This window comes from Puma concolor, chromosome A3 (genome assembly GCF_028749965.1).
Source record: "Puma concolor isolate L17-30 chromosome A3, mPumCon1.1.hap2, whole genome shotgun sequence".
Lineage (NCBI taxonomy): Eukaryota > Metazoa > Chordata > Mammalia > Carnivora > Felidae > Puma > Puma concolor.
The window spans coordinates 58,819,247-58,845,886 of NC_141669.1; the positions used below are offsets into that span (position 1 = coordinate 58,819,247).

General features: G+C 38.7%; 1 protein-coding gene across 4 annotated transcripts in view; it reads right to left on the bottom strand.

Moving 5' to 3' along the window:
- AFTPH (aftiphilin) overlaps nucleotides 1-26,034 on the bottom strand; it is a 67,594-nt gene extending 41,560 nt beyond the window's left edge. For 3 of the 4 annotated variants that reach the window (XR_015249173.1, XM_025931774.2, XM_025931773.2), the window contains exon 1: nucleotides 25,898-26,034. The gene's annotated coding sequence lies outside the window, so the exon portion shown is untranslated. Of the gene's footprint in view, nucleotides 1-11,991; nucleotides 12,084-25,897 lie in introns of all 4 variants that reach the window. The other variant, XM_086700998.1, reaches the window with a different exon arrangement.
- Nucleotides 26,035-26,640: the final 606 nt, after the last annotated feature.

Sequence of the window (26,640 nt, forward strand, 5' to 3'; positions counted from 1 at the left end):
CTCTCCCCTGTGCCTGGCAACCACTGATCTTTTTACTGTCTCCACAGTTTTGCCTTTTTTGGGATGTCACAGAGTTGGAATCATACAGTACGTAGACATACATATGTCATACAATATGTAGCCTGTACATACTGTACGATTAGCTTCTTTCATTTAATAACATGCATCTAAGCTTCCTCCAGGTCTTTTCATGGTTGATGGCTCATTTCTTTTCAGCACTGAATAATATTCCATTGTCTGGATGTACCGCATTTTAATTTAGTTTTATAACTTTTCACTACTGAAGTCATTTAAGTTGCAAAAACAGTACAGAGCTCTCATGTATACTCCAGTTTCCCACACTGATAATGCGGTAAATAACTCTCACTTGTTCAAACCAGAAAACTGACATCAGTACACTATTAACTCAGTTACACACTTTGTTTAGATTTGACCATTTTTCTGTGTGTGTGTGTAATTCTATGAAATTTTATCACATATGCAGATTAGATTCAAGTAACCAACACTACAACTAGGATAAGAACTGTTGCAAAAATAGTTCAGTAATATTCATCAATATAAAGAAACTCCCTTGAGGTGCCTGGGTAGCTCAGTCAGCTAACCATCTAACTCTTGATTTTAGCTCAGGTCCTGATCTCGAGGTTTGTGGGTTTAAGCCCCATATGGGGCTCAGAGCTGACAGTGCAGAGCCTGCTTGGGATTCCACCCCCCCCCCCCCCATCTCTCTGCCCCTCCTCCATGCTCTGACTCTCTAATTCTCAAAATAAACTTAAAAAAAACCAAAAACCTCATTCGTGTTACCTCTCAATACACCCTCCCCTAAACCCTAACTCCTGTCAGCCACTGATCTGTTCCCCATAATTTTGCTACTTCATAAGTACTTATTATGTAAATGGAATTACACAATATGTAATTCTTTGGAGGTGTTTCCCCCCCCCCCCCCACTCAGCTTAATGCCCTTGAAATCCATCCATGTTGTTGCATGTCAAGAATTCATTCTTTTTTATTGCCAAGTTGTATTCCATTATATAGCTGCACCACAGATTGTTTGCCAGTTCATTCAATTTAGGACCTGTTGGTTGTTTCTTGTATTTTACAATTACAAATAAAGCTGCTATGAATATTTGTGTACAGATTGTTGTCTGACCACAAGTTTTTATTTCTCTAATATGAATTCCCAGGAGTGCAAATGCTTGGTCACATTAAGTTTACTTTACAAGAAACTGTAAAACTGTTTTCCAAAGTTAATTTTTATGGGACCAAATCAATTCAACTGTTCACTAGTAACTTTCATTAATTTGCTTTCATATAAGCTTGAGATTTAATATTTTTTTTCTAATTTTACACGGTTTTCTTTGCATTTAGTTTTTAATACATCTAGAATTTTGGTATACGATCTAAAGCAAAGGTCTAATTTTTTTTTCCTAAATAGCCAAGCAATTATCCTAATCCCATTTATTGAATAATCTTTCCCATATCTATTAGTTTATGATATCTTCTTCACCTAACTTCTCTTTTAAATATTTATTTAATCTCTACACCCAACATGGGGCTCAAACTCATGGATTCGAGATCAAGAGTCACATGCTTTTTGGACTGAACCAGCCAGGTGCCCCTCTCTATACATTTAACTCTTAAATGGAATCTATGTCTGAGTTACCCTGTTCCTCTATACTAAATCGCCAAAAATGCCATAAGACAGATTTACATTAAAAGCAAAGGGAAAATTAACAACAAAAGTCCTAGAACAAAACCAGCCTATAAATTGATACTTCCAGTGAACTAAACTGAAGCCCAATGAATTGGTATTTTCTGCCACTCACGGTTGCCAAGTTACCACAAAACTTCGTAAGCTCAAAAAACAAAACAACCACTTCCTTCTAATTCTCAGAATAAAGTTTCATAAAGTCTTCCAACTTTAGGGAGAAGGTACCACACAAACCACTTAATTTAATTAGATATGAGGAAAATGAGGCCTACTGATGAGCAAGTTTCTCAAAGGTCATACAGCTGGTTAGAGAATGGTTTCAGAATTTTGAAAATGATCTTTGAGGTCAATGGTCACAAAGTTATTTGAAAGAAATTGAGCAAATCATAAAAGTAAAAGACTCCATTGTAACAAATCTATTTTAAACTGCCTTCCTTACAAAATCAGCATCATAAAGAAGGGAATGATGGCTTTACTTCCTGAGATACCGTCTTTTTTTGCTCTTTAAATGAGAAAAGGAAAAAAAAACAGTAAAAGATACATATAAACCCTTAATTTTCTCCTTTGTCTAGAGTCCCGATAACCCATTTCAATGCTTAAGTATACAGGGTTATTTGACCTCTAACAGTTTCTCTGTGATTATGAAGTTCCTATTCAAAAATAGTCTGTTAACGAGTGTGTGGAGAAAAGGACATTTGCACACACATACGGCAGGGGGGTGTGTAAACTGTTAGAAGGCTTATAGAAGGCAATATGGCTATACCACACAAACTTTCTTTTCCTTAAAAATAAAACAAAATGCTCCAAAAGGGATTATTTAAGCAAATTATGCTTTGTCCTTCCAATAACATACTATGTACCCATTCGTATCATGATTCCTTTTTTTTTTTTTTTTTTTTAATTTAAAAGCATTCACTTGGGGCGCCTGGGTGGCGCAGTCGGTTAAGCGTCCGACTTCAGCCAGGTCACGATCTCGCGGTCCGTGAGTTCGAGCCCCGTGTCGGGCTCTGGGCTGATGGCTCAGAGCCTGGAGCCTGTTTCCGATTCTGTGTCTCCCTCTCTCTCTGCCCCTCCCCCGTTCATGCTCTGTCTCTCTCTGTCCCAAAAATAAATAAACGTTGAAAAAAAAAATTAAAAAAAATAATAAAAAAATAAAAGCATTCACTTGGGGCGCCTGGGTGGCTCAGTCGGTTAAGCGGCCGACTTCGGCTCAGGTCATGATCTCGCGGTCCGTGAGTTCAAGCCCTGCGTCGGGCTCTGTGCTGACCGCTCAGAGCCTGGAGCCTGTTTCAGATTCTGTGTCTCCCTCTCTCTCTGACCCTCCCCCGTTCATGCTCTGTCTCTGTCTCAAAAATAAATAAATGTTAAAAAAAAAAATTAAAAAATAAAAATAAAAGCATTCACAATGGTGGCAGCATGTCAAAAGGACACAAAAGGCAGCCTGAAGTGATTCTTATGGTAAAATCAGTGATAAGCATCAAAATAAAGACAGTAATGGATTATAATCCACTGAATAACTATCAGTCCTCAAATATAAACATGTTAAGATACTGCAGTTTCAAAATAGCTCCCCACAACATACTCAATTATAAAAGAAAGCAGTGTAACTTTACAGCGGTGAAAGCTGACACTTCATCAAATGATCAAAGTGAACATCATTAGCAATGGGAATATCAAAATCCCACATCACCTGACAAGACACAACAAGAACACAGGATCACTTCTGGAATATTCCTGCCCAGAATATACAACCTGAATCGATTCATGAGGTAACGTCAGACAAATTCAAACAGAGTCTGCAAAACAGCTGGTCTGTAATCTTCAAAAGTATCACTATCATGAAAATTAAGGAAAAACTTAAGAACTGTTCCAGATTGAAGACAACTAAAGAGACAAGTAAATTTAACACCTGATTTTTAACTAGCTTCCCTTTCTATACAGGTCATTATTGGGACCACTGTGAAACTTGAATAGTGTCCAAGGACTAGACAGCAGAAATGTATTGATGCTCATTTCTTGGTTTTGAGAGTGGTATTGTGTTTATGTAAGAGAATGTCCTTGGTTGTAGGAAATGCACACTAAAATACTTGGGAGAGATGGTACATCAGGTTGGCAACAGTCCCAAATTATTCCAGATAAAGACTTATTTGTACTGCACTTCCAACTTTTTATAGGATTGTGATCACCAATCACCTCAAGATGAAAATGAAAAAAGTTAAAAGAATTCAAGATCTATGTTTGCACTTAAATGTGTACACTGTATAATAAACGTGTTACTTACATAGCATTTAAAAAATTGTGACAATACATAAAATTTACTATTAAATTTTTTAAATGGACTATTTTAACAATTTTTAAGTGTATATTTCAGTGACATTAAGTACATTCACATTGTTGTGCAACCATCACCACCACTCATCTTTACAACTGTATCTTCCAAAATATTAAAGTGTTTCCTGTACTCATTAAACAACAGCTTCCCATTCTCCCTCCTCCCAGCTCCTGCGACCACCATTCTATTTTGTCTCCACGAATTTGGTCAGTCTAGGTATCTCATGTAAGTGAAATTGCACACTATTTGTCCTTTTGTGACTGGCTTATTGCACTTAGCGTCAAGTCCTCAAGGTACCTGTTGTAGGGCCAGTGTCAGAAGTTCATCCTTTTAAAGGCTGAATATCATTCCACTGTATGCATCTACTATCATCTGTTGGTAGACACTTGGGTTGCTTCCACCTTCTGGCCACTGTGAATAATGCTGCTATGAACACAGCTGTACATCTTATTTTAATTTTTAATTTTGAAATAGACTAACAAAGTTGCAAACACAGTAGACACTTGCACACTCTTCACCTAGCCCCCCCAGTGGTGAATCTTACATAGCTCCAGTAGAGGAGAAAACTGAAAACTGACCCTGTTGGTCCATTACTATTAATTAGACTACAGACGTTATTCAGTCTTGACCATTAAAAAAGAAACCAAAAACTTGCATCCACTTGTGTTCGTGTGTAATTCTGTTCAATTTTATCCCATGTATAGATCTGTGTAACTACCACAACTATCAAGATACAGAACTACTCCCTCTCCCCCCCACCCCCATCCCTGGCAACCACTGATCTGCTTTCTGTCTCCATGGTTTTGTCATTTCAAAAGTGTTACGTAAATGAAATTATACACTACATAACCTTTTGAAGTTGACTTTTTCCCACTAAGTATAATGCCCTTAAGGTCTGTCCTGGTTACTGTATCAATAGGTCAATCAGTTTTTGCTAGGTAGTATTCTATGGTACAGATATACCACTTTGTTCAACCACTCAACAACTGAATGCGATGAGTTATTTCCTATATTTTATTGTAAATAGTATACACAATACATTAGTAATATATGTAACAGCATCTTTAAGTAGTATACATAATAAAGATGCTAACAACTTTTATGTACAGGTTTTGTTGTGAATAGAAGTTCTTATTTTCTGGGATAAATGCCCAAGAGTGTGATTACTGGGTTCTACGGTAAGTGCATGTTTAGTTTTGAAAAAGGTTGCCAAACTCTTTTTCAGAGTGCTGTACCACTTCACCTTCCCACAGTATTTTTTTTTTTTAAAGAACCACCTGTGATGTTTCTTATTAGAATCTGTTCACAGTTAACCTACTGCTCTTCCTAAAACTTTTCACTGTTTGAAAAATGAAACATTTGATTGGTTTAGGCCCATTTCAAACTCAGGTGTTAAGGAAATACCAAGATCTGAATAAGAGAGTTTGTAACCAAACAAACCAACATAGAAAATAGTTTTTCTTCCTGTCATAAAAGTACTCTCTCCTACATGCAACAGGCTGTCAGTCTCCCACACTATGAATATTTCCATATTTCTCAAAACCGTGTCACACCTACTGATGGGAAGAACTTGGGCTGCATATTCCCCTTCAGTAGGTCTTGGTTCTGGCCCACCTCATCCTTCAAAAATCTAAGAGAATGCCACTCTCAAGTTTCGATCAAGAATGCCAACCAGCCAGTGTGGAGGAGGAGTGAAATTTTCCAAAAAAAATTCTTCCGTGTCCAGGCCAACTCAGTAAAATTTGTTAGATGAAGTATTATTTGTTGTTAATTGAACTATTATTTGTATGATGAATTAGCATATGAAGTTCGACTTAGATAATTAAAAGTGTGTCTATTCTGAGAGAGCGTGCGCGCACACACATGCAAGCAGAAGGAGGGGCAGAGAGAATCTCAAGCAGGCTCCATGCTATCAGCACAGAGTCTGATGCAGGGACTCTATCCCACAACCATGAGAGCATGACCTGAGATGAAATCAAGAGTCGGACACTTAACCGCCTGAGCCACCCAGGCGCCCCCCCCCCCTTTTCTTTTACACAGAAAATACAGATTTTAGCTATTCCTAATAGGAAAAAGAAAAAGCGATAGATGAGCTACTTTAATACTGTGCCTGGCACATAGCAACCTTAATAAATGTTTCTTCATCCTTCATAATAGACAACTTACTCCTTACTCCACACAAGGATTTCAAAACACTTGTCTAATTTCTTTATAATCCAAACAAGCATATTCACACGTGTGTGTATATGTAGAAGGACGTGTTCAACTCCCCATTTTTATGCCTGCTTATTTCAAGACCTCTTACAGTGAAATAAACAAGTAATGGGGGTATCTAGGAAAGATTCAAGCCATAGTATACACAAAAAGTAGACATGGAGCTTTCACGTCTGGGTACATGGGGGATCCTAAAGTTAGAGCATAAGGCAGAGAATTTGGGCAGACCTCCTGCACTTTGTAGAGATCTATGGGAAATCACATCCTTATACAGAGACTAGGAGACAACATAAGTGAAAAATAGTAAACATAAATGCAAGCCAAAAAAAAGACCTTCAGGGCTACACACCACGAAAATCAAAGGATCTTAGCTTTGGGAATTCTAATATAAAAGGTCCAATGAGAGGAGTCACGGGAACAATCCAGAAGTTTAGTAGCAATCGGCAGTGGAATACTGAGTCCTGAGCCAGATTAGCAGCCAGGGTGGCAAGGTGTACAATAGGTGAGAGTGATTCAATATTAATCTCTCATAAGAAAAGAAGCTGCATCTGCTCAAGGAGTTCTAGCCTCATATCTGAAATGGTCATGGAAAAGAAGAGATGGGGAGTCTGTAAGTGGAAAGCTGTGGGGTCAAGTGGAAAGGTGGGCCTGGGAAGTCAGAGGACTCAAAGGATGAATAGGGCTAACTATCACCTAAGATTAAAAAAAATTTTTTTTAATATTTACTTTTGAGACAGAGAGAGACAGAGCATGAACGGGGGAGGGTCAGAGAGAGGGAGACACAGAATCTGAAACAGGCTCCAGGCTCTGAGCTGTCAGCACAGAGCCCGACACGGGACCTGAACTCACGGACCGCGAGATCATGACCTGAGCCGAAGTCAGCCGCTTAACCGACTGAGCCACCCAGGCGCCCCTAGGATTATCCGGCAATTAAAAAAGTTTCCCAAGAGGAACAAAGTTGGAGGACTTCAACCACCAGACACCAAGACTCAGTTTAAAGCTACATCATCATGTAATAATAAAGACAGCACTGCAGTGTGGTGGGGAAAGGACAGCCTTGTTTTACAAGTGGTGCTTAGATCAAGTGAATATCCACACAAGGGGAATCAATCTTTGATTCTACCTAATATCTCACACAAAAATCAGCTCCAGACAGGTTGTAGACCTAAATGTGAAAGGTAAAAAACAATCAACCTTCTAAGAAGGTAACTTAAGAGATTATTTTCATGACCTTAGGGAAGGCAAGGTGTTTTAAATAAGACATAGAAAGCAGTAATCATAAAAGAAAATGATACAGTGGACCTCATGAAGGTTTAAAACCTATGTCCACCTAAAGAACAGCATTAAGAGAGTGGAAAGGCAAGCCATTGCCCAGAAGATATTTGTGGTTACATGTAACTGTCAAAGAACCCATACCCAAAATATATAAGGAATTCCTACAAATCAATGTGAGACAACCCAACAGAAAAATGGCCAAAATATATGAACAGGTAAATCACAAAAGAGGATATCCAAATGGCCAATAAGCGTGTGAAAAGTCATCAGAGAAATGCACATTAAAACCATGGTATCAACACTAATATACACCCACTAGAACAGCTAAAATTAAAACAAAATAACATTAACCACAGCTACTGATGGCAACAGCATGAAACAAGTGGTATTCTCATACTTCAGTGGCTGGAATGTAAGTTGGTATACCCATTTGGAGAACTGTTTGGCAGTATTTACTAAAACCGTACCTGGTACGTACACCACAAAGGTGAGTACATACATGCACTGAAAGACATGTACAAGACTGCTCAGGACAACTTTATTCTTAACTGAAAATAACCCAAATAACAGATGCTTAAAACAAACCATGGTATATACATACGTGGGGTACATGGCAATGAAATATTTACTACATGCAACATGGATGACTATCACAGATGTGTGAAAGAAACCAGATAACACACACACAAAATATAGATTACGTGATTCAATTTCTGGGCAGTTCAAAACAGGCAAAACTAATGTACGGTGATAATTCAGAATAGGAGTTACTACAGCAGGTATAGTATTGACTGGAAGAGAACATAAAAGAGCCTGGTGAATGCTAAAATTGCTATTATCTCTTGATCAAAATATTAGTTACGCACGTATATGTATTTGTAAAAGTTCATCCCGTTGTACACTTAAGACTTGTGTACTCTCTATCTGCATCAAAAACAAAAAAAATGCTTCTCAGAAAATCAACATACTTCAATTAAGTGACTCCATTACAAGCGAATGTATGTGACCATAATAAACATATCATTCCATTAAAAAAAAAGTTTTGCTTACTTATACTTTGCCTGTCTCTGGCATTTAAGGTAATATATGTATGTCTCAAGAGGTAGTGTGGTACAGGAGAAATATCTTGGACTTGGAATGAGATCCTAGGTTCAGATTCCAGCTTCCTCACTTACGAAATTATGTGAGTTTGCCCTGAGCATCAGTTTCCTATCCAGAGAAAGGGGCCAGCAGCTCCTCCCTTTCAATGCTGTTGTGAGGATTACAGACAACAGACCTTCAGTATGTGGCACATTCTGTGCCTCAGCCAGTTATCAACTATCATCACATTTTAACTTCACTGAGTCTGTGGTTCAAATCATAATCTACCCTTAACAAAAATCTAAGTCAATGTTTGCTTAGTCGGCACAAACATTCACATGACTCTGCATATGGTTTAGGTCACTGAGAGAGTAAATCATGGAAGAAAAATTTACTAACCACACTAAAGATCCATGACACTGACTTTATTGCCAATTTCTATAACCCATCCCTGGAAAATATAAAACAATATCCAAGGTTGAAGGACTGAGAACATAGACTCTAAAGGGACCCAACCAACTCAACAGACTCGATTAAAAGATGGAGGTTTTATAAGTCACAGAAAGTCAAATACCATATGATTTCACTCATATGCGGAATTTAAAAACCAGATGAACACAGGGGAAAGGAGGGGGGAAAAAGAGAGGGAAGCAAACCATAAGAGACTCTTAACTACAGAGAACAAACTGAAGGCTGATGGAAGGAGGTGGGGGGGGATGGGCTAAATGGGTGAGGAGTATTTTTTTTGTTAAGTTTATTGAGAGAGAGAGAGAGAGAGAGAGAGAGAGAGAGCGCGCGCGCGCGCGCGCGAGCGTGTGAGGGAGGGGCAGAGAGAGAGAAAATCCCAAGCAGGCTCTGCACTGTCAGCACAGAGCCCAAAGTGGGGCTCGAACTCATGAACCGTGAGATCATGACCTGAGCCAAAATCAAGAGTCTGATGCTTAACTGACTAAACCACCCAGGTACCCCGGGTGATGGGTATTAGGGAAGGCGCTTGTTGTGATGAGCACTTGGTGTTATGCGTAAGTGATGAATCACTAAATTCGACACCGTTTCAGGTGTCATATGTATTAGCTAACTAGTATTTAAGTAAAAACTTGGGGGGAAAAAAGATGTTTTTGATGAGCAACAGCACAATACAACCCAGTTAATTTGAAATAAACTGGCTGTAGATACTATCCATTTAGAGAAAGACCACAAGAATAAAGGCTTCTAAGAAGGTGCCTAGTTGGAATGGAAAGGAGTCTACATGTTCCTCTAAGAAAGAGTTAATCCTTGACCACTCCTCTATCCTCCATCATCCACCCAGTGTATTTATTATTAACACCCTACAGGTCCTTGGGCTCACATTGGGTGGTAGTGGTGAGGTCTAAGAGGTCTTTCAGGAATTTCCCAGATTCAAACACTGAGATAACTTTCCAGACAAGCTAAAAACTCACCGGAGAGAGAGACTCCCACGTTTTTATAGGGCACCAAACTGCATCAATGCGTATATCAACTTTCAAGGCCAGATAAGCGCATCTAGATTATACAATCCTCAGCTTTACTGAGGACCTTTCACTCCAAACTTATGGTTATAGGGACTGGAACAGGGGTGAGGGTGAAGGAGAACACAAGCCGGAAGGCTGGTGGTAAGAAAAGACAAACACTGTATCTGAAGTTGTGCTACGGACTTTACATAGTACAAACTACACTAGCAAGGTTTAGTTAATGGATCACACACACACAGAACTGTTACCTTTTTACCATGATGCCTGAGATTTTTAATGAGTCACTTGTTAAATCATTTGGGTGAGTGATGGGGAAAAAACTGGATTTTCTTTAGAAAAATGAATATTATATAAGCAACAACATTGATTTGCATTACAAATGTTGCCTGCTATTGCAGTAGTTCAAATTATTCAAATCTTCACTGTAATATCCTTGCTGGAGTTTTAAGATACTATCAAAATGTAGTGTCAATGAATCTGTCCAGCCTACATTTCTGCTTAAGAGTCATAGTATCATAAAGAAACCAAAGAAAGAGCCCTTCCTCTGAGCCATATGAAGATAGGGATTTTAGTTAACTTTCTGGGTTTTGATACATCTAGAGATGACTGGACCATGTATGAGGTCACAAAAGTTTTCATGCTTCTAAAATTTAAAATCTACAAAATCGATAATTTTCATTTTCTTTTTGAGTGGCTTGTCCTCAGCATATTATATTGCTCAATGGCAGCTAACAAAACAAGGACAGTCCCTAAAAATAGATGCTTTTTAGTAAAAAACTGAGAAAAGTTTTATGTTTCTAGGACTCCCTTTTTAACATAGGCTGCAAACTTCAAGGCTATTTAATCAAACTTCCATAATTCCAAAGCTGAACATTGTTAAGAGATCTTATAATTCCTTCAAACTTGCTGATTTAAAAACAAAAACCCAAGGGGCACCTGGGTGGCTCAGTCAGTTGGGCATCCAACTCTTGATTTTGGCTCAAGTCATGATCCCACGGTTTGTGGGTTAGAGTCCCATATCAGGCTCCATGCTGATACTGCAGAGGCTACTTGGGATTCTCTCTCCCCCTCCCAGGTGTTGTCTCTCAAATTAAAAAAAAAAAAACCCAAGACATCATAGACATCAACCGTATCAACAGGTCAATGTTATCAACTACACAACACGCAGTATTATTTAAAACACTTGTTGAATAGTATATTCCATGTGCTTTCATCTTCTGCTTACACCAAGTTAATATTTATTCAACACTATGTGTTGATACTATGTGAAAAGTATTCATGAATTATCTCATTTAGTCCTTATACTATGCAATGAGGTAGGAATTACGATCTTCATTTTACAGATGAATAAATAAAAGCTTAGAAGTTAAATAATCCCTCACAGTAGTGTAACTTGTAAGTGGTGAATCAGTCACAAGCTAATAAAATACTTGAAAAATGTCTTACTGCAGAAACAACTGACAGCAAATATTAGAATTAAGGAATCATCCCTTAAAGTAATGTACACAAATTAAGTGGTAAAAATGTGGTAAAGAATGAAACAAGCAGCAAAATATCTTTATAGGTAGGTTGATCACCCTCAAAAGGCCAGAATGCCAAAAGTGATAACCAAATTTTCTGTCTTCCTGATTCTGACGTCAGTAAGGATGATTCACAAGAGTACAAATATACACGATGTAAATGACAACATGAGCAGCGATGCATTCATTCTTCAATGAATGTTGCTAAATAGCAGTAAGAGTTATTTTACAGAAGGTAGTTTTCAAAAGTTCCTAAGAGCTCTCCCTTCACTGTGTTTTAAATTTCTATGTAAACCCATAAGGCACTTGTGTTTATATAGCTGTATACTAAAAATTAAACAAGATAGATAAAAACATTTGAAATTGTTTTACCTTTAACTCACATCAACTGGCCATATTTGAGAGATTACTGTTATTCCCAAAAAGGTACTTCAACTTGAAACAGAATAAATGATACTGGATAACTGTTGGTAACAAAGACAACAAAACAGAAGCAGCAATGAAGATAGATGAGTTAGCCCTTGGAAACAGTTTTTTCCCTAGTACTCTTTGCTCTTATTACACAGTTGCAGAATAAATGAGCCACCCTAATATCCCAGAAACTTTACAATGAAAACAGAATCTGAAAGCAGGAACTACTTCAGTTTCATTTCCTTTCACTAAAATCTTGCTTACACTTACAATAGTGTCTACAGATAACCCCTGGACCTTCTGTTCTCTTTCTGAATTGCTCGCTCAGGGGACCCTTTGAATTTCTCCACTACTACTGATGCTTTCTCATCAGACTGTAAGTGTTCAAGAGTCTTCCAAGCCTCAAATCGGAGCAAAACAAAACTCTTCCCTTCTGTATCCTCCTAGCTTTCCTCCTCCTCACCAAACTTCTTCAAAGGGCCATATCTATTTGCTATCTCTACTTCCTAACCTCCCACTCACTCCTCAAGCCAGCACAATCTGGCTTCCATCCTACCACTCCACTGAAACTGCTCTTGCAAGAGGTACTTTACTTGAGCTCAAAAGACTGGAAATGTTGTGCAGGCACAGGCCTCCGTTGTTGACCACTGCATCCTCAGGGCCTGCCACATGGGAGGAACTGAATACACGGTTATTGTTCTTGCTGGGGCATGTATTCCACTGACCACTCTCGAACTGTTTGCCCCTCCACCTCCCACTAGATTTCTATAACCCTAGCTGTGATGTTCCACCAAGTCAGTTAGGAAACATCTAAGTTCAGTCAAGGTAAGTAAGCGTGATCGGAGAAAGGCGGGCCTGAAACGTAGCACATGCAAAAGAAAACAAATCCAATCCTTTGTGCTGAACCTGTCTGAAAAAAAAGTTGAAAGGGGGAGCACTTACACAAGCTAAGCGAAACAAAACAGCGAAAGTACAAAAATTTGTTCACGGTTTTTAACAGACCAGCTAGTATGACTATCTGCTTTGATTTGAAGAGCTTCTCACCATAAGTGGAGGCATCAGCCAGGATCTCCAGAGTGTGACGTGACTCTGGATGGCCCAACTAACTTCCCCTGCTCTTGTTCTCCACTCCTAGCAACTTTCTTTACTTCATGTAAAATTTCCCGCAGATTTGCAATCAGCTGACATGAATAGCTGACATGTTTTGAAAGAAATTTCTTGCTATAAAGCTTTAGATTTAAATTCCGGTCAAGACTGATGAATTAAACCAAGATCCCATGGTATTCTGAAAACAAAAGAGCCCCATGAAACCTACTTTGTGGATTTCCAAAACGAAAGACCCCTAGTCTGTAACTAAAATATGTATATGGCAGGCTTTTGGCAGCTGCCCTTCCTGACAGTGTTACTAGGTTATAAATGCCTACCATGAGAACTCACCTTTTAGAGAGAAAAAGCATCTAGTAAAAGGTCTAAAGCTGCAACCAAATGCAGTTAGAATTCAATTATCTGAGCTAATGAGACAGGATGCAGACAGCATCCTAGATAATCTATAACTCACAAATTTGGCCTTAAAATATGACCTTAAAATATGTAACAGCACATTTACCTTACAAATCGTCTTTGCTAAGTGCTATTTGTTCCTTTAAATTTTCCTCTGACCACCTATCAATTGAGAAGATAACCTAGAAATGTGTGAGGCAACAGAAGGAAACCAGACAATGAACCAGGCTTAAAAATAGTCATATCACCCACAGATAACATAATGACATCCTTGGGGGGAATTATTATAAAACAGAAGCTTTATATATGTGAAAAACCAAATATAAACACATTCCAAAACAGTGCTCAAGAGTGTACATGTGTGTAATATACACAGGTAATGCCACAAGTAGGTCTACCTGTACTGATAACCTTCATGGAAACTATGGAAGGAATTCGCATAGCAAACAAATTCTAGGTAGTTGACCTTTTAATGGTGTTGTTTCTTGGTTTAAAGTTTTACTTTCTCATTAAAGGTAGAAAGGCTAAAGGGTAAAAATTTAAAAAAAAAAAGGTAACATTTATTATTTTGGTTAGAAATGATTTGAGAATAAGCCTGTCCTATAAAGCAGAATTTTAAACTTTCCCTCACATAACCCACAAAAGCAATACATTTTGCATGATGACCCAACACATACACATTAAGGGGAAAAAAAAAACAAAAACTTCACCAAACAGTACTTCCCCCTTACTCTCTGGGTACTATTGATATTTTTAGTTCTATTCCATTTTATCGTAAAAGCTGGTTATGATTCCCTAACTTGATTTTACAAACCTAAATTTATAAACCAGAAATAGGTCATAACTTTAAGTAAAAACAAAAAAACCCAAAACACCCAAAACGGACACTGAAGAGTTTAGAGAGAATGACCAAAACCAACAATTTCCCCTAAATACTATTAGTACCACTGGGGTTAGGAAAAACTAAGTCCTTCCATACAGACGTCATGAACGATGTCAAGTAATAAAAAAAAATTTGAAATCTGAATTTTTTTTTTTATCGTTGGAACATGTAAGCATTAGGTGACTTAAAACTTCTGCAGTATTTCTATTCTGCATATTTAAGACCTCAATTCTCCTCTGATGAGTTTGATAGAAATAACCCATTTTACATTATTTGAATGAACCACATAATTTGATAAAATGACAGTGTTCCTTTCCTATTCGCAGAATTTTGCATTAAATAAAAAAATACTATTTTTCAAATTCATAATACCCTCAATCTAGGAAGCAAGCCACTTTAAGGATAAAATTAAAGATACTATTGGTCAGAGTACATGTTGGTTTATACTCCAGGCAACTCTACAATACACCACAAATTTTAATGCACATTTTTTGGACTAAATAATTTCATCCACGAGAATGTATCCTACAGAAGCATTCATGTAAGTACACAAAGATCATTCCATACAAATGTTAATTCCTGCATTGTTTTAAGAAGCAACTGAAAATAACTTAAGTATTTATCAATGAGGAATAGGGTAAATAAAAAGTATAGCCATAAAAAAAAAGATAAGGCTACATTACTAATAGGAAAAGGTGTCTAAAACACATTTTTAAGTGAAAACAGTTTCTGAAAGGCATTTTCTCTGGATTTCCCTCTTGCCTAGGATACCCTTTCTCCTCCAACAGACCTGCCTTCTGCTTGCCTCTTAAATTTCAGTGTTTCCCATATTTCCTTATCCCAGAGAGAGATCTCATCCAATTTTTTTTTTTAAATATATGTTCATAATGCTGAAACCCCTATCTATAGGCTGCGCAACCTCTGGATCTATGTACCCAAATACCTTTCTGAGTATCTTTATTTGACTGTCCCAAAGATCTCATATTCCAATTCCAAAACTGAAACCAACCTGTACTTAAAGAACAGAAACTACTTGTTCCTATACAACGTTCTGAATTCTAAGTCCAGAAATCTGAGTGATAGCCCTGACTGCTCCCTACTTTGCCATTCCCCCTCCCACAAATTAAATCTTCAATATATTTGTTTTAACATCCCGTGACCTATGGGGTCTCATTTCAGGTTCTCATTATTTTTGGCCAAGATTACTACAGTCCACTTGATATTCCTATCTTATCCATGGCTAAGATACTATCTCTTTACTCCATCTAGACAAAACCACCCCCCTGGTTCCTCCACTGGCACTATGGCACAAGTCATTTCTTCTAATTTCCTATTCTTACCTGTTTAGAGAACTCATTTACTACACCTTCAAAACCCATTCAGGCATGAAGTTTCCTGTGAAGTGAGATCATCAATACTTATCAAGTTATGATGTCATAGGTACTATGAGAGGTGCTATTCATACACTATCTAATTTAACCTCAACCATCCATTTTACACAGGAGAAAACAGGCTCAGAGAGGTCAAATAATCTGCTCAAGGTTTCAAAGTATGGAAAGTAGGACTCTAACATTAAAGCCAGTGTTTTCATTAGGTTAGGCTGCCTTTCTGAATCAATTAATCCCTCTTTATATCTATCTTTTACATTCAACAAAGTAAATCAAAATTTTTTCCCCATGTTTTTCTCCTCTAGCAGCCTATTAACCAATGTTTCTCAATCTTAGCTTTGTATTAAGTTTTTTTTTTTTTAAATTTTTTTTTTCAACGTTTACTTATTTTTGCGACAGAGAGAGACAGAGCATGAACGGGGGAGGGGCAGAGAGAGAGGGAGACACAGAATCGGAAACAGGCTCCAGGCTCTGAGCCATCAGCCCAGAGCCCGACGCGGGGCTCGAACTCCCGGACTGCGAGATCGTGACCTGGCTGAAGTCGGACGCTTAACCGACAGCGCCACCCAGGCACCCCAAGTTTTCCTTTTTTTAATAGAACAGGTGGATCTAAAGACCTGTATTTTTAGAAGTTTCAAAAATGATGCTGATTGTTAGCAAAGGTTGAGAACCAGTGAATTAAATTACCAAAGGGTAAGAATGTTGCCGGACTTTATAACTTTTGGGGTGATATAAATGTCTGCAAACTTCACTGAACTGATACAGGTAAAGCAATGAAATTTGTACTTTTTCTTATAAAAAGGCTTCCCTAACTTACAATGGTTTGAGTGTACAAACATTTCTTAAAGTTCTGCCATACACATTTACCTGAGAGTATCACAAAGAAATGTCACCCTCAAGATTTAAAAAACAAAGAGTTAAACAAAAAAACGTTCTCAACATAAAATTTTCAATACTTAAAAATGACACTTGGAAAATTTCCTTAAAGGATCAAATTTAAGTTACTGCAATAATCCTTGAAACAGATATTAACATATAACATAAATGTTACAGAATTCTTGGAAAAAATAAAATCCTGTCTGAATAATCAGTTTCAGTTGAATGTTAAGAAATTAATATGTAAACAGCAACAATAACCTTTTCTCTACTTCCAGAAACCAAGGTCACTGGCAATCTGATTAAAATCTGTACCTTTTATTTAGGTGTAACACTTGGCACTTGTTTCAAGTAAACTTCTGAACCCTAAGGAGACAGAAACCTAGCACCTGCTGGCTCATTAGGATATAGAGGAAGGAGTCTGAAATATGAAAGAAGAAATGATAACCACAGGCAAAAAGTAATGAATATTCATTCATCTGGGCTCCTAATAGAAGATTTGAATTTGATACTTGAAACTCTTGATACGATTTTTAAGAAATAAATATGCCATTAAAAATATTTGGCATAAAAAGTTAACTTAATGTAGGTTTATTACTCTATAAATAGCTACTAAAAACAAAGGCCTTAAGAAATGAACGCTTCAGATTTTGAGTGTCACTGTAGCAGAAGTGTTTGTTTTACCTACAAATTCTTGAGGTCAACATTTCTGCATCCAAACAATTCTTCATTTTGCCTCTTTAAACAACTGATCTCGTTAAGATATATGCAAATATTAAAGATCTTATTCTAGGAGTCTTGCTTTGAAAAGTATCATTTAGGGGCACCTGGGTGGCTCAGTCCTATGAGCGACTGCCTTCAGCTCAGGTCATAACCTACCTCAAGGTTCAGGAGTTTGAGTCCCACAATGGGCTCACGGTGCTGTCAGCCTGTCAGCGCAGAGCCTGCTTCAGATCCTGTCCCCCTCCCACTTGTGTTCTCTCAAAAACAAACATTAAAAAAGTATCATTTAAAGTTAGTATTGAAATAAGAAGATGTGAATTGGGAATGATGTCCTCTATTACCTAAACATGCAGTTGTTAAATTTAACATAAAAATTCAATGCTGGCAACATAGGATTTTCACATGTTGTTAAACTTGTCAGGTATTTACTTCTCATGTTTTTGCTTCTCATGTAAAATGGGGTCTCCACTTCTATCCTATTTTCTATTTAGGAAATTGGAAGCTCTTGCTACTTATAAATCATCCTATCATAGGCAAACCGGAGCATCTGACCATTTCCTTTCCAATTCTTAGGTCTCTGTTTTTCCTTATTGACTGTGCTTGCTTAATACCTCTAATACCAAATCCAATAGTAGTGGTGATAGCAGGCATTAGTATTCCCCCTAAATTAAGATACTGATCTTTGGTTTGAGGTTACATACATTTTGTCGTATTACAGAATTATCCAATTCTTAAGTTGCTTTGTTAAAAAAATTTTTGAAAAGGAGTTTCCAAATGCCTTTTCAGTATTTATGGAGTGAAGTACATAATTTTTCCTTAGATCTATTAAGGTAACAAAAATACCAGTATTTATTCATAATTGTTTTCAGGCTGTTCAATAGTCAGGGAAGCCCAGTTTGTTTTCTGCTACAGGAAAAGGTATGTTTCAAAGTAATCAAATAAGCATTGTTAGATTATGTGCTCGATTACACACATGTCAAACAAATATTCAACTTATTTAATCCAATTTACTCTTTACTTTCACTTTTACAAGTAGGCCTCAAAACAAACTGAAATTTTCTCGTAAGTATGAAACATTCAAATTAGTAGTATAAGTCCTTTCACGTTTCATCTAGGCTCTTTTCTTACTCAACTCCTCCTCAAGCAATCTCATCCACCTAAGGCTTTAATTTCCATATCCTAGGACTCCTACTTTATTCCTACAGCCCAGCCCTCAAACTTGAGCTCCAGACCAGCCAGGCCAACTCTCTACAAGTTCTCTCCTCTTGAATTCCTCAACTCAAACTAAGCTTAACAAGAGAACTCAAGCTTTTCTTTCTCAAACCTGGTCCTCTTCCAGGGCTCTGTAACTTAGTAACTAAGTGGGTGGAGGGGCCATCCCCTAAGTAGGAAACGTAAGAGCCACCCTTGACAAAGCTCCTCACCCTCCTCTACCTTCTAAAGAAGGACCTTTATCTCATAAATCCCTCAATTCTAGAATATCTATCTGTACCTCCTTTCAGCTCCCCAGACACCCTTCTGGTTCTGGTCTAAAAGCTGCCATCATCATTTAAATGGTCTCTCCCTGACCGGTATTCAATCATGCCCAACCCAAGAAATCTCTTTAAAAGTCAATCTGATCGCATGGATCTCCTACTTGTGATAAAGATTTTTTAAAAGTATATATTATTTATTTTGGAGTGCCTGGGTGGCTCAGTAGGTTAAGTATCAGACTCTCGGTTTCAGCTCAGGTTATGATCTCACAGTTTCATGGGTTCAAGCCCCACATTGGGCTGCGCTGGCAGCTTGGAGACTGCTTAGGTCTCTCAAATAAATAAACTTTAAAAAGTATATTTATTTTGGGAAAGAGCACAAGCATGCACATGAGAGCCTGAGTAGGGGGAGGGTGGGGGAGAGAATCCCAAGCAGGCTCTGCACCCCCAGCATGGAGTCTGCAACAAGGCTCGAACTCAAACTGTATCATGACCTGGGCAAAAATCAAGAGTTAGTTGTTTAACCTTCTGAGCCACCCAAGCACCCTGTGATAAAGATTTTTTTAAAAAAAATCTTTAATAAAGTCTATATAAGCCATTCCCATCTTTCCAGTCACCAACTTCTCCTCCCTTCCCCTATAGTTTCTAATGCTCCACACCAGGCCTTCTTTCAGTTTTCGAAAGGCAGATAACATTCTTTTATGCCACAGGGCCTTTGCACCTGTGGTACCATCGCCTAAAACATGCCCACACATCCTTCAATTCTTAGAAAATTTACCTGAGGCATTGATCCCTCATCTAACACCTTTCCCCAAGTCCTCCTACATGTATTTCTTTCAGAGCATAAGAACTGCAGTATAGTAATAAAACACAATTTTAGAGATGACTGTGCAAACTGTACCCCATGAAAAACACACGGACAACCTGAAATGTATGATTTTTAAAAACCCATTTGCTGCTTTCCAGAATAGTGAAGTTAATCTTATAGTTCTTTTCCATAGATAAAAATGAGTCAGTGTCATGCTCCTGAGCAGCACTGTCCAACTAAAATATAGTATGAGCCACATATTTTTCCAGTAGCCTATTAAAAAAAGCATATGAAATTAATTATAATATACTTTGCTTAACCCAAAGCACCCAAAATATTATTTTAACATGTAATCAGTCTAAACTATGTATCTTAACATTAGTTTTGAGATCTGGTTTTTGTTTTTTTTTTTTTTTTTTACACTTAGAGTATATCTACTTTGGACTAGTTTTATTAAAAGTGCCACATGTGGCCAGTGGTTACTATACTGAACATAGTTCCAGAATATTGTATTTCTTTCACTTAAATAGCTAACGGAATCAGTTATTTTAAGAAGAGCACATTAAGCAATTTTAATCTCATATCAAACAAGGACACATCTCCCATTTAAACCCTTCAAAAAATGTTTAAATTATGCAAATATTCCATACTGCTGAAAAGCCTAAATCCAAAATAAAAATCTAGGTACACACTTTAAAAACTGCATATTTACTGATCATTTGAGGAGATTAAAGGAAGACAGGTACTCTCAGCCACTGCTTGAAGGACTGATTTTATTACAACCTCTTGAAAAGCAATTGGTTTCCCTTTGATTTAGTAACTACACTTCTAGGACTCAATCCTATGGAAATAACCCAAAACAAAGTCCAAGATTACAAACCTGTTCACCAAGATACAACAGGATTCATACATACATGTGTGTAGGACACTCGAACTCACAGGGGGGAAAAAAATGAATGTAATCCAAAATGTTATCTCTTTGTCGTGTGATGACTAATATTTTAATACATATTATTCCTTTTAACATGTTTACTGAGTGCTGCTCTGTGCCAGGCATTAATAACAGATGGGTCCCTGCCATCGAGGGGCATACCAGTTTTCTTTACACTTTTCTACAGTTTCCAAATATTCTACAATATTCTATAATAAACATTTTCCTTTCATAACTTTAATAACCAGAAAAATAGAATATGGAGTGGATGCTGATTTGGGCAAATCAGCTGTAAAGGGACATTGAGCCACCTGGAGAAGAATTTGAATATAGCCTCATATAGTAGCTTAGATGAAAATTTTCTGAAATGGTAAGGGAAGTTTAATTAATGCAAAACAACCTACAAAGTAGTCTGTGCAATAAGACTGTTTTGGTATAAAGTGCATGTTTATATATGTAAAAAATAGGTGGAAAGATATGCATTAAATTGTTAACAGTGGGGATTTCTGAGTAGTAGGAGTGGTTTTTTTTTTTTTGCTTGCCAATTTTCTACAATGCCCCTGTAACAAACGACTACTTTAAAAAATTAAATAGATACATACCCACTACTTACTGAGCATTTACAACATACAAAACTGTGCTAGATTCTATAAGGGGTAGAAGTGAGTAAAAGGAATCGCAATCGTAAAGAAAATTACAGTTAATTAGGGGGAACATAAGAAACAAAATGCAAGCCAGAATATAAACAGCAAAGTAAAATGTAGTTATGAGGAATCTAAGAAAAGATCTTACCTGCTTGGGAAGAGGAAGAAAGAATGGTGAAAACAAGAAAAAGCTTCATGGAGACAGGATTTGAAATGAAAGGGTTTTGGGGCGCCTGGGTGGCGCAGTCGGTTAAGCGTCCGACTTCAGCCAGGTCACGATCTCGCGGTCCGTGAGTTCGAGCCCCGCGTCGGGCTCTGGGCTGATGGCTCAGAGCCTGGAGCCTGTTTCCGATTCTGTGTCTCCCTCTCTCTCTGCCCCTCCCCCGTTCATGCTCTGTCTCTCTCTGTCCCCAAAATAAAAAATAAACGTTGAAAAAAAAAAAAAAGTCAGAAATCTTTAAAAAAAAAAAAAAAAAAAGAAATGAAAGGGTTTTAACTGATCCGATCCAAGTAACAGTGGGCACTAAAAATAAAGTATGGGGCAAGTATCAAAGAACAGGAAGTCACATAATAGAGTTTGGTTAGAATGTAGGATATATGAAGGAAGTAGGCAGTATGCTGGAAAAGTAGGCTGTGGAGGGCCTTGAATTTTCAGAAGGGAGTATCTCTAGAAGTATTTTTGAATTTAGCAATGGTGAAATTACTATAGGTTCCAATTCCAGAGACTGACTGTATCACTGTAACCACCTCCTAATGGAATCTTCCTGCTTCCACTCCTGAACTCCTATAGTCTATTTTCTGTACAGCAGCCAGCCAGATCCTCCCCCCCCAACCCCAGCCAGATCCTTTTAAAACATAGATTATGTCACATCTCTACTCATAAGCCCTGCAGTGGCTTCCCATCTCACACAGTAAAAAGCCAAAGTCATTAGAATTTCTACAAAGCCCTGCAACACTGCTCTCTCACCCTCTAACTCTCTGATCACATATACTACTATTCCCCTTGCAATTCTTTGAATATTCCAGGCATACTTCTGCTTCTACCACTCTTCCCCTTATTCTCCTCACCTCCTTCAGGTCTTAAGCTTTCTCTGACCCTATCCTATATAAAACAGCAAGCTCCAACAACCTCTCCCTCCTAGCTCTAAGTCAAAAAGTCTGAACTCCCGTATCCCTCCAAATGGACGTTTTTCTCTAGGATACTTATCTGCCATTTTTTTTTTTTATCCCCCTACATCTACACAAACGTGTGTACACACACACACAAATGAAGTTCAATGAGGGTTGTTTTTCTTAGTTGATTTTAGTATCCTTAGCACCTAGAACAGGGCTTCACATGTTGCCATAAGAATGAAATGAAGAGAATACCATGGTGTTAGGTATTTAGTTGAAATGGTTTATGGCATATTTTAAGTATTTACATAAATGGAACCTACACTGTATTCTAGTTTACCAGTTTATTTTCCCCTGGGAACTATTCACCAAAACAGTGCTTATAAGTTTTGAGCATACAGCTGAGCTTTAATTTATTAGCAATTTATCTCTGCAAGGTTTATTGAAGTATTATTTGAAATAAGGATGGTGGTGGTTGAAGAAGAGTATAAACCTATGTTCCTTTTTTCATTTCTCCCGAACTAATGAGCAATGGCTCCCCACCTCTGCTTCCTCCCCAGTGTATAGTTTGACTTTTTCCTGTTCCTAGGGAAGGGGTCTAATCCAGACCTATGAGAGCCCCCACCCCAGGGTAAGGTCAGCAATAAAACTAGGAGTGTGATACAGGGCTGTGCAGCTGGTTGGCAGCAAAAAGAGGAGAGCCCAGGCAAGGGAGGTTACTGCAGAAGAAACTCGGGAGGGGAACAATTTCTTGACTTAAATATTTTCAAGTTAGAACTTCCTTATATTTTAAAAGGAAGTCAAAACAAAATAACATTCAACCTAATTCCCTACCTTCCGTTTTAAATATACAATGCTGGAAGAGTGATACTTTTAAAATGAAAAACCTGACCTTTTATTATGATTTCAAGCATACATAGTTTAGAAAAAAAATATGAGTGATCAAGTACCCATTACCTAGCTGTGTTAAATCTTTTACCAAATCTGCTTCAGATTTATTTTAAAGACAGTAAAGCTACGGTTGAAAAACCACAGGCCCTTCCTAGATCCTTTATCCCTCTTCAGTTCTTCAGAGGTAACTTTAATTCTCATTTGGTATTTATCATTCCGATGAATGTTTTTATACTTTTGTTATATATCTCATGATTCCCAAAAAATATGTTGTATATTTTTACATATTTTAAAAACTATATTAAGACTATAGGAGTATGATAAGCAAAACTATCATATCCTGGCTCTGTTACCAGCTGTCTGACCTTAGGTAAGCTGCTTAACATTTGTGCCTGTTTCTTCTCTGAAAAATGGAGATAATACCACCTGAGTTTGTAGGGTTGTTAGGAGGATCAAATGAGTTAATATATTCTATATAAATCACTAAGACAAGTATCTCACTCACAGCAAATAGTGTATATCAGAGTTAGCAGTTATATAAAGTTGCAAAATGACCTGATTGTATTATAGACACACTCTGTGAAAAGACTATCAAATTGATTATATATATATATATATATATATATATATATATATAAAAAATCACCCATGTAATGCCAGATATTTTTACGAATTGTGTAAAAACTATAAATACTTATGAAGCTCAGGCTGGAAAGGTTCACTAGCCTAACCACTAAGAAAAAAAGTCCTTATTTTTTAACTTACAAATTGTAGATAACATTAACATTTAATTTATGACGGTTTAAAAATACCTACTTAATGGCCTCCTTTTATGAGTTTTGGGGGACAGGGTCAGGAGAGAAGGGGTAATTCCTCAATGAGATGCTATTCCAAGACTTTAGACTCTTAATGGAAGCACTTTAGATTTCACACAAAAATAACACATTTGGTACTCAAATTTCACTTGCTTTCTGAACTTTTAATTGTAAGTAAAATAAGTTAAAATTTTAAATGATACTTTATGATAGGATTTATCTAGATGACAAAATTTTCATAAGGACAGCTGGATTCTGCAAAATTTATCGATGCAATTAAGGACACTGTATCCAATTATGGACACATTTGATATAGGGTTATTTTTATAATCTCTAGGTCAAAATCAGAAAACAGAAAAACAAATGCCCCACATCTTATGTGAATTCTAGTTAATTTCTTACAAGAGCTTTCTAAAGGTTGTGAAATATATTAATTGATCAAGTGTAGATATATCTAATTAGTATATAGTGGAATTCGATCTAATGAGCATTTACTAGGTATCATTTACTGGGCTAAAGGTTTTATACAAGATCTTTTAATCCATGTGCAACATCTTCATACACAAAATTTACAAGACCACAAATACTCTGCATAAACACATACTTCTGCGAAGTTAAAAATGACTACTACAAAAGTCAACAATTAAGCTGGCAAAGCATATAAAATGTAGATAAACTATGCAAATTATATCAACGGAACAGTGTTGACATATTTGTTTCCCCTAGTTTGGCATATATTTCAATGTTTAAAAGGTTCACTGAGAGTAACAATTAAATGTAAACATTAAGGATGAAACGTCTCCCCCTCCTATCCCCAAAGGAAAAAAAAAACCCGAAATCAAAAACCCAATTTGGAGTGGGAAGAAATACTCCGTGGAAGCTAGTGAAGAGGAAAGACTAAAGTTCAAAAGTTTTACTTTTCTCCTTGTGAGAACTTTGAAACGGAACCAGTGCTTTTATTTGTCCCCCTTCTCATACCCCCACTAAAATATTTACAAGTATGAGTCCTTTCCTCAACCCCAGAAGCTTCAGTGAGAAACAAAGCTATAACTCGCATTAACCAGTAAGAAAAATCTAGCCATTCTCAGTAACTTCCTAATGGAGAAAAGACCCTACTACCGTTCACCCTATAGTCTTGTCCTCTGCCCAAGCAAGACACTGCACCTGCCAAATCGGGAGTTTAAAGAATAATGGTCTAACTTTGCGAACGCGATCTGGGGAGGAAACGCAGATTATTTGAGCAGTGCAAGAAAGGAGCAAAGAAGATCCTTTCAGGAAAGGATTCTTGGGCTTTGGGGCTTTCCTCTGCCAGTTGGAGGATTCAAAATCCGCTTGCTTCAGAGACCTTCGGAAGCAGCCACACTCCGGTCGCAGCCGGCCTCGGGCCTGGGAGAAGCAGGCAGTGTTTACACCTGTCACGAGGAAGGGGGAGGGAAAAAGAGGAAGCCCCAGCAAAGCCCCAAACTTCTCGACAGCTCCAGAGAGGGAGCGGCCGGCCGGAGCTGTGGGCAGGTGGAAGCGGAGGCGCAGAGCGACCCGGCAGCGGCTGGAGAGGTGGGAACAGCTCACACTTCCCCGGCCGGTGCCCGGGTTGGCGGGGAGGGATCCTTGAGCTTTGGGCGCCGCCGCCGGCGTCCCCGCACCCGCCGCGGAAGAGGGCAAAGCCCAAGTCCGGAGCCCGCAGGCCCGCAGAGCCGGCACCGTCCCCGTACCCGCAGTTGCCGGCCCCGCGGCAGACAGGTGCTCCGGGCCCGGGCAAGGGTCCAGCCGGTGGGCTGGGCCAGGTCCCTGCACGGCTGGAGAAGCGAAGCGGTGGCGCTTACCTGGCTCGTTCGGGGCGGCCGCGATGGGCATGGCTCAGGGGCCCGGGGAGGAACTGGCTCCCCGGGGAAGGACCGGCTAGTCCGACACGGAGCTGGTGAGAGCGGAAGGCAGACTGCTCACAGCCCCGTCAGCGAAGCAGCGCCATGGACGCCCACCCGGAGTTTCAGCGTTGTCGCGGGACCCCCATCCCATTACCCTCCGCCCTCTTCCGCCGCCGCCGCCGCCTCCACCTCCTCCTCCGCCGAGACCCCCCGCCCACTCCACACACTCTCCCATCATGCAGCGGGGAACCGCTGCTGCCGACACGTCACTTCCGGGCGCAGGTGGCTAGGTCGGGGCCGGGCGCTGTTGGGTGCAGGGAGGTAGGGGGAAGGGAGGGGGAGGACACTCCAGGGGAATTAGTGTCACAGAACGCTTACCCCTGCGCAGGCGCGGTCACGGTAAGCGCCGGCCGCCATTTTGGGTGAGGGCAAGCTGCCCTTTTCCTTTACTTCCTTGCGAGTCATCGAGCTGTTGCCGGGAAAGACGTCCTCCTGCGTTCCGCCTCCCTCTGAAACAGCGCTCCCGGCGAGGGACAGGTGCTCCTCAGCCGGTTAACTATAACGTTCAGTCAGGACCGAGTTAAGTCTCTTGCTCTCTAAATAAAACTGCAATACAGAACCATTATCTTCTCTACCAAAAGCCTATTCGGAGAGCCCTTATCAGCTTGCCCTTTTCGCCCCGGAAAACGACTTTTTCATTC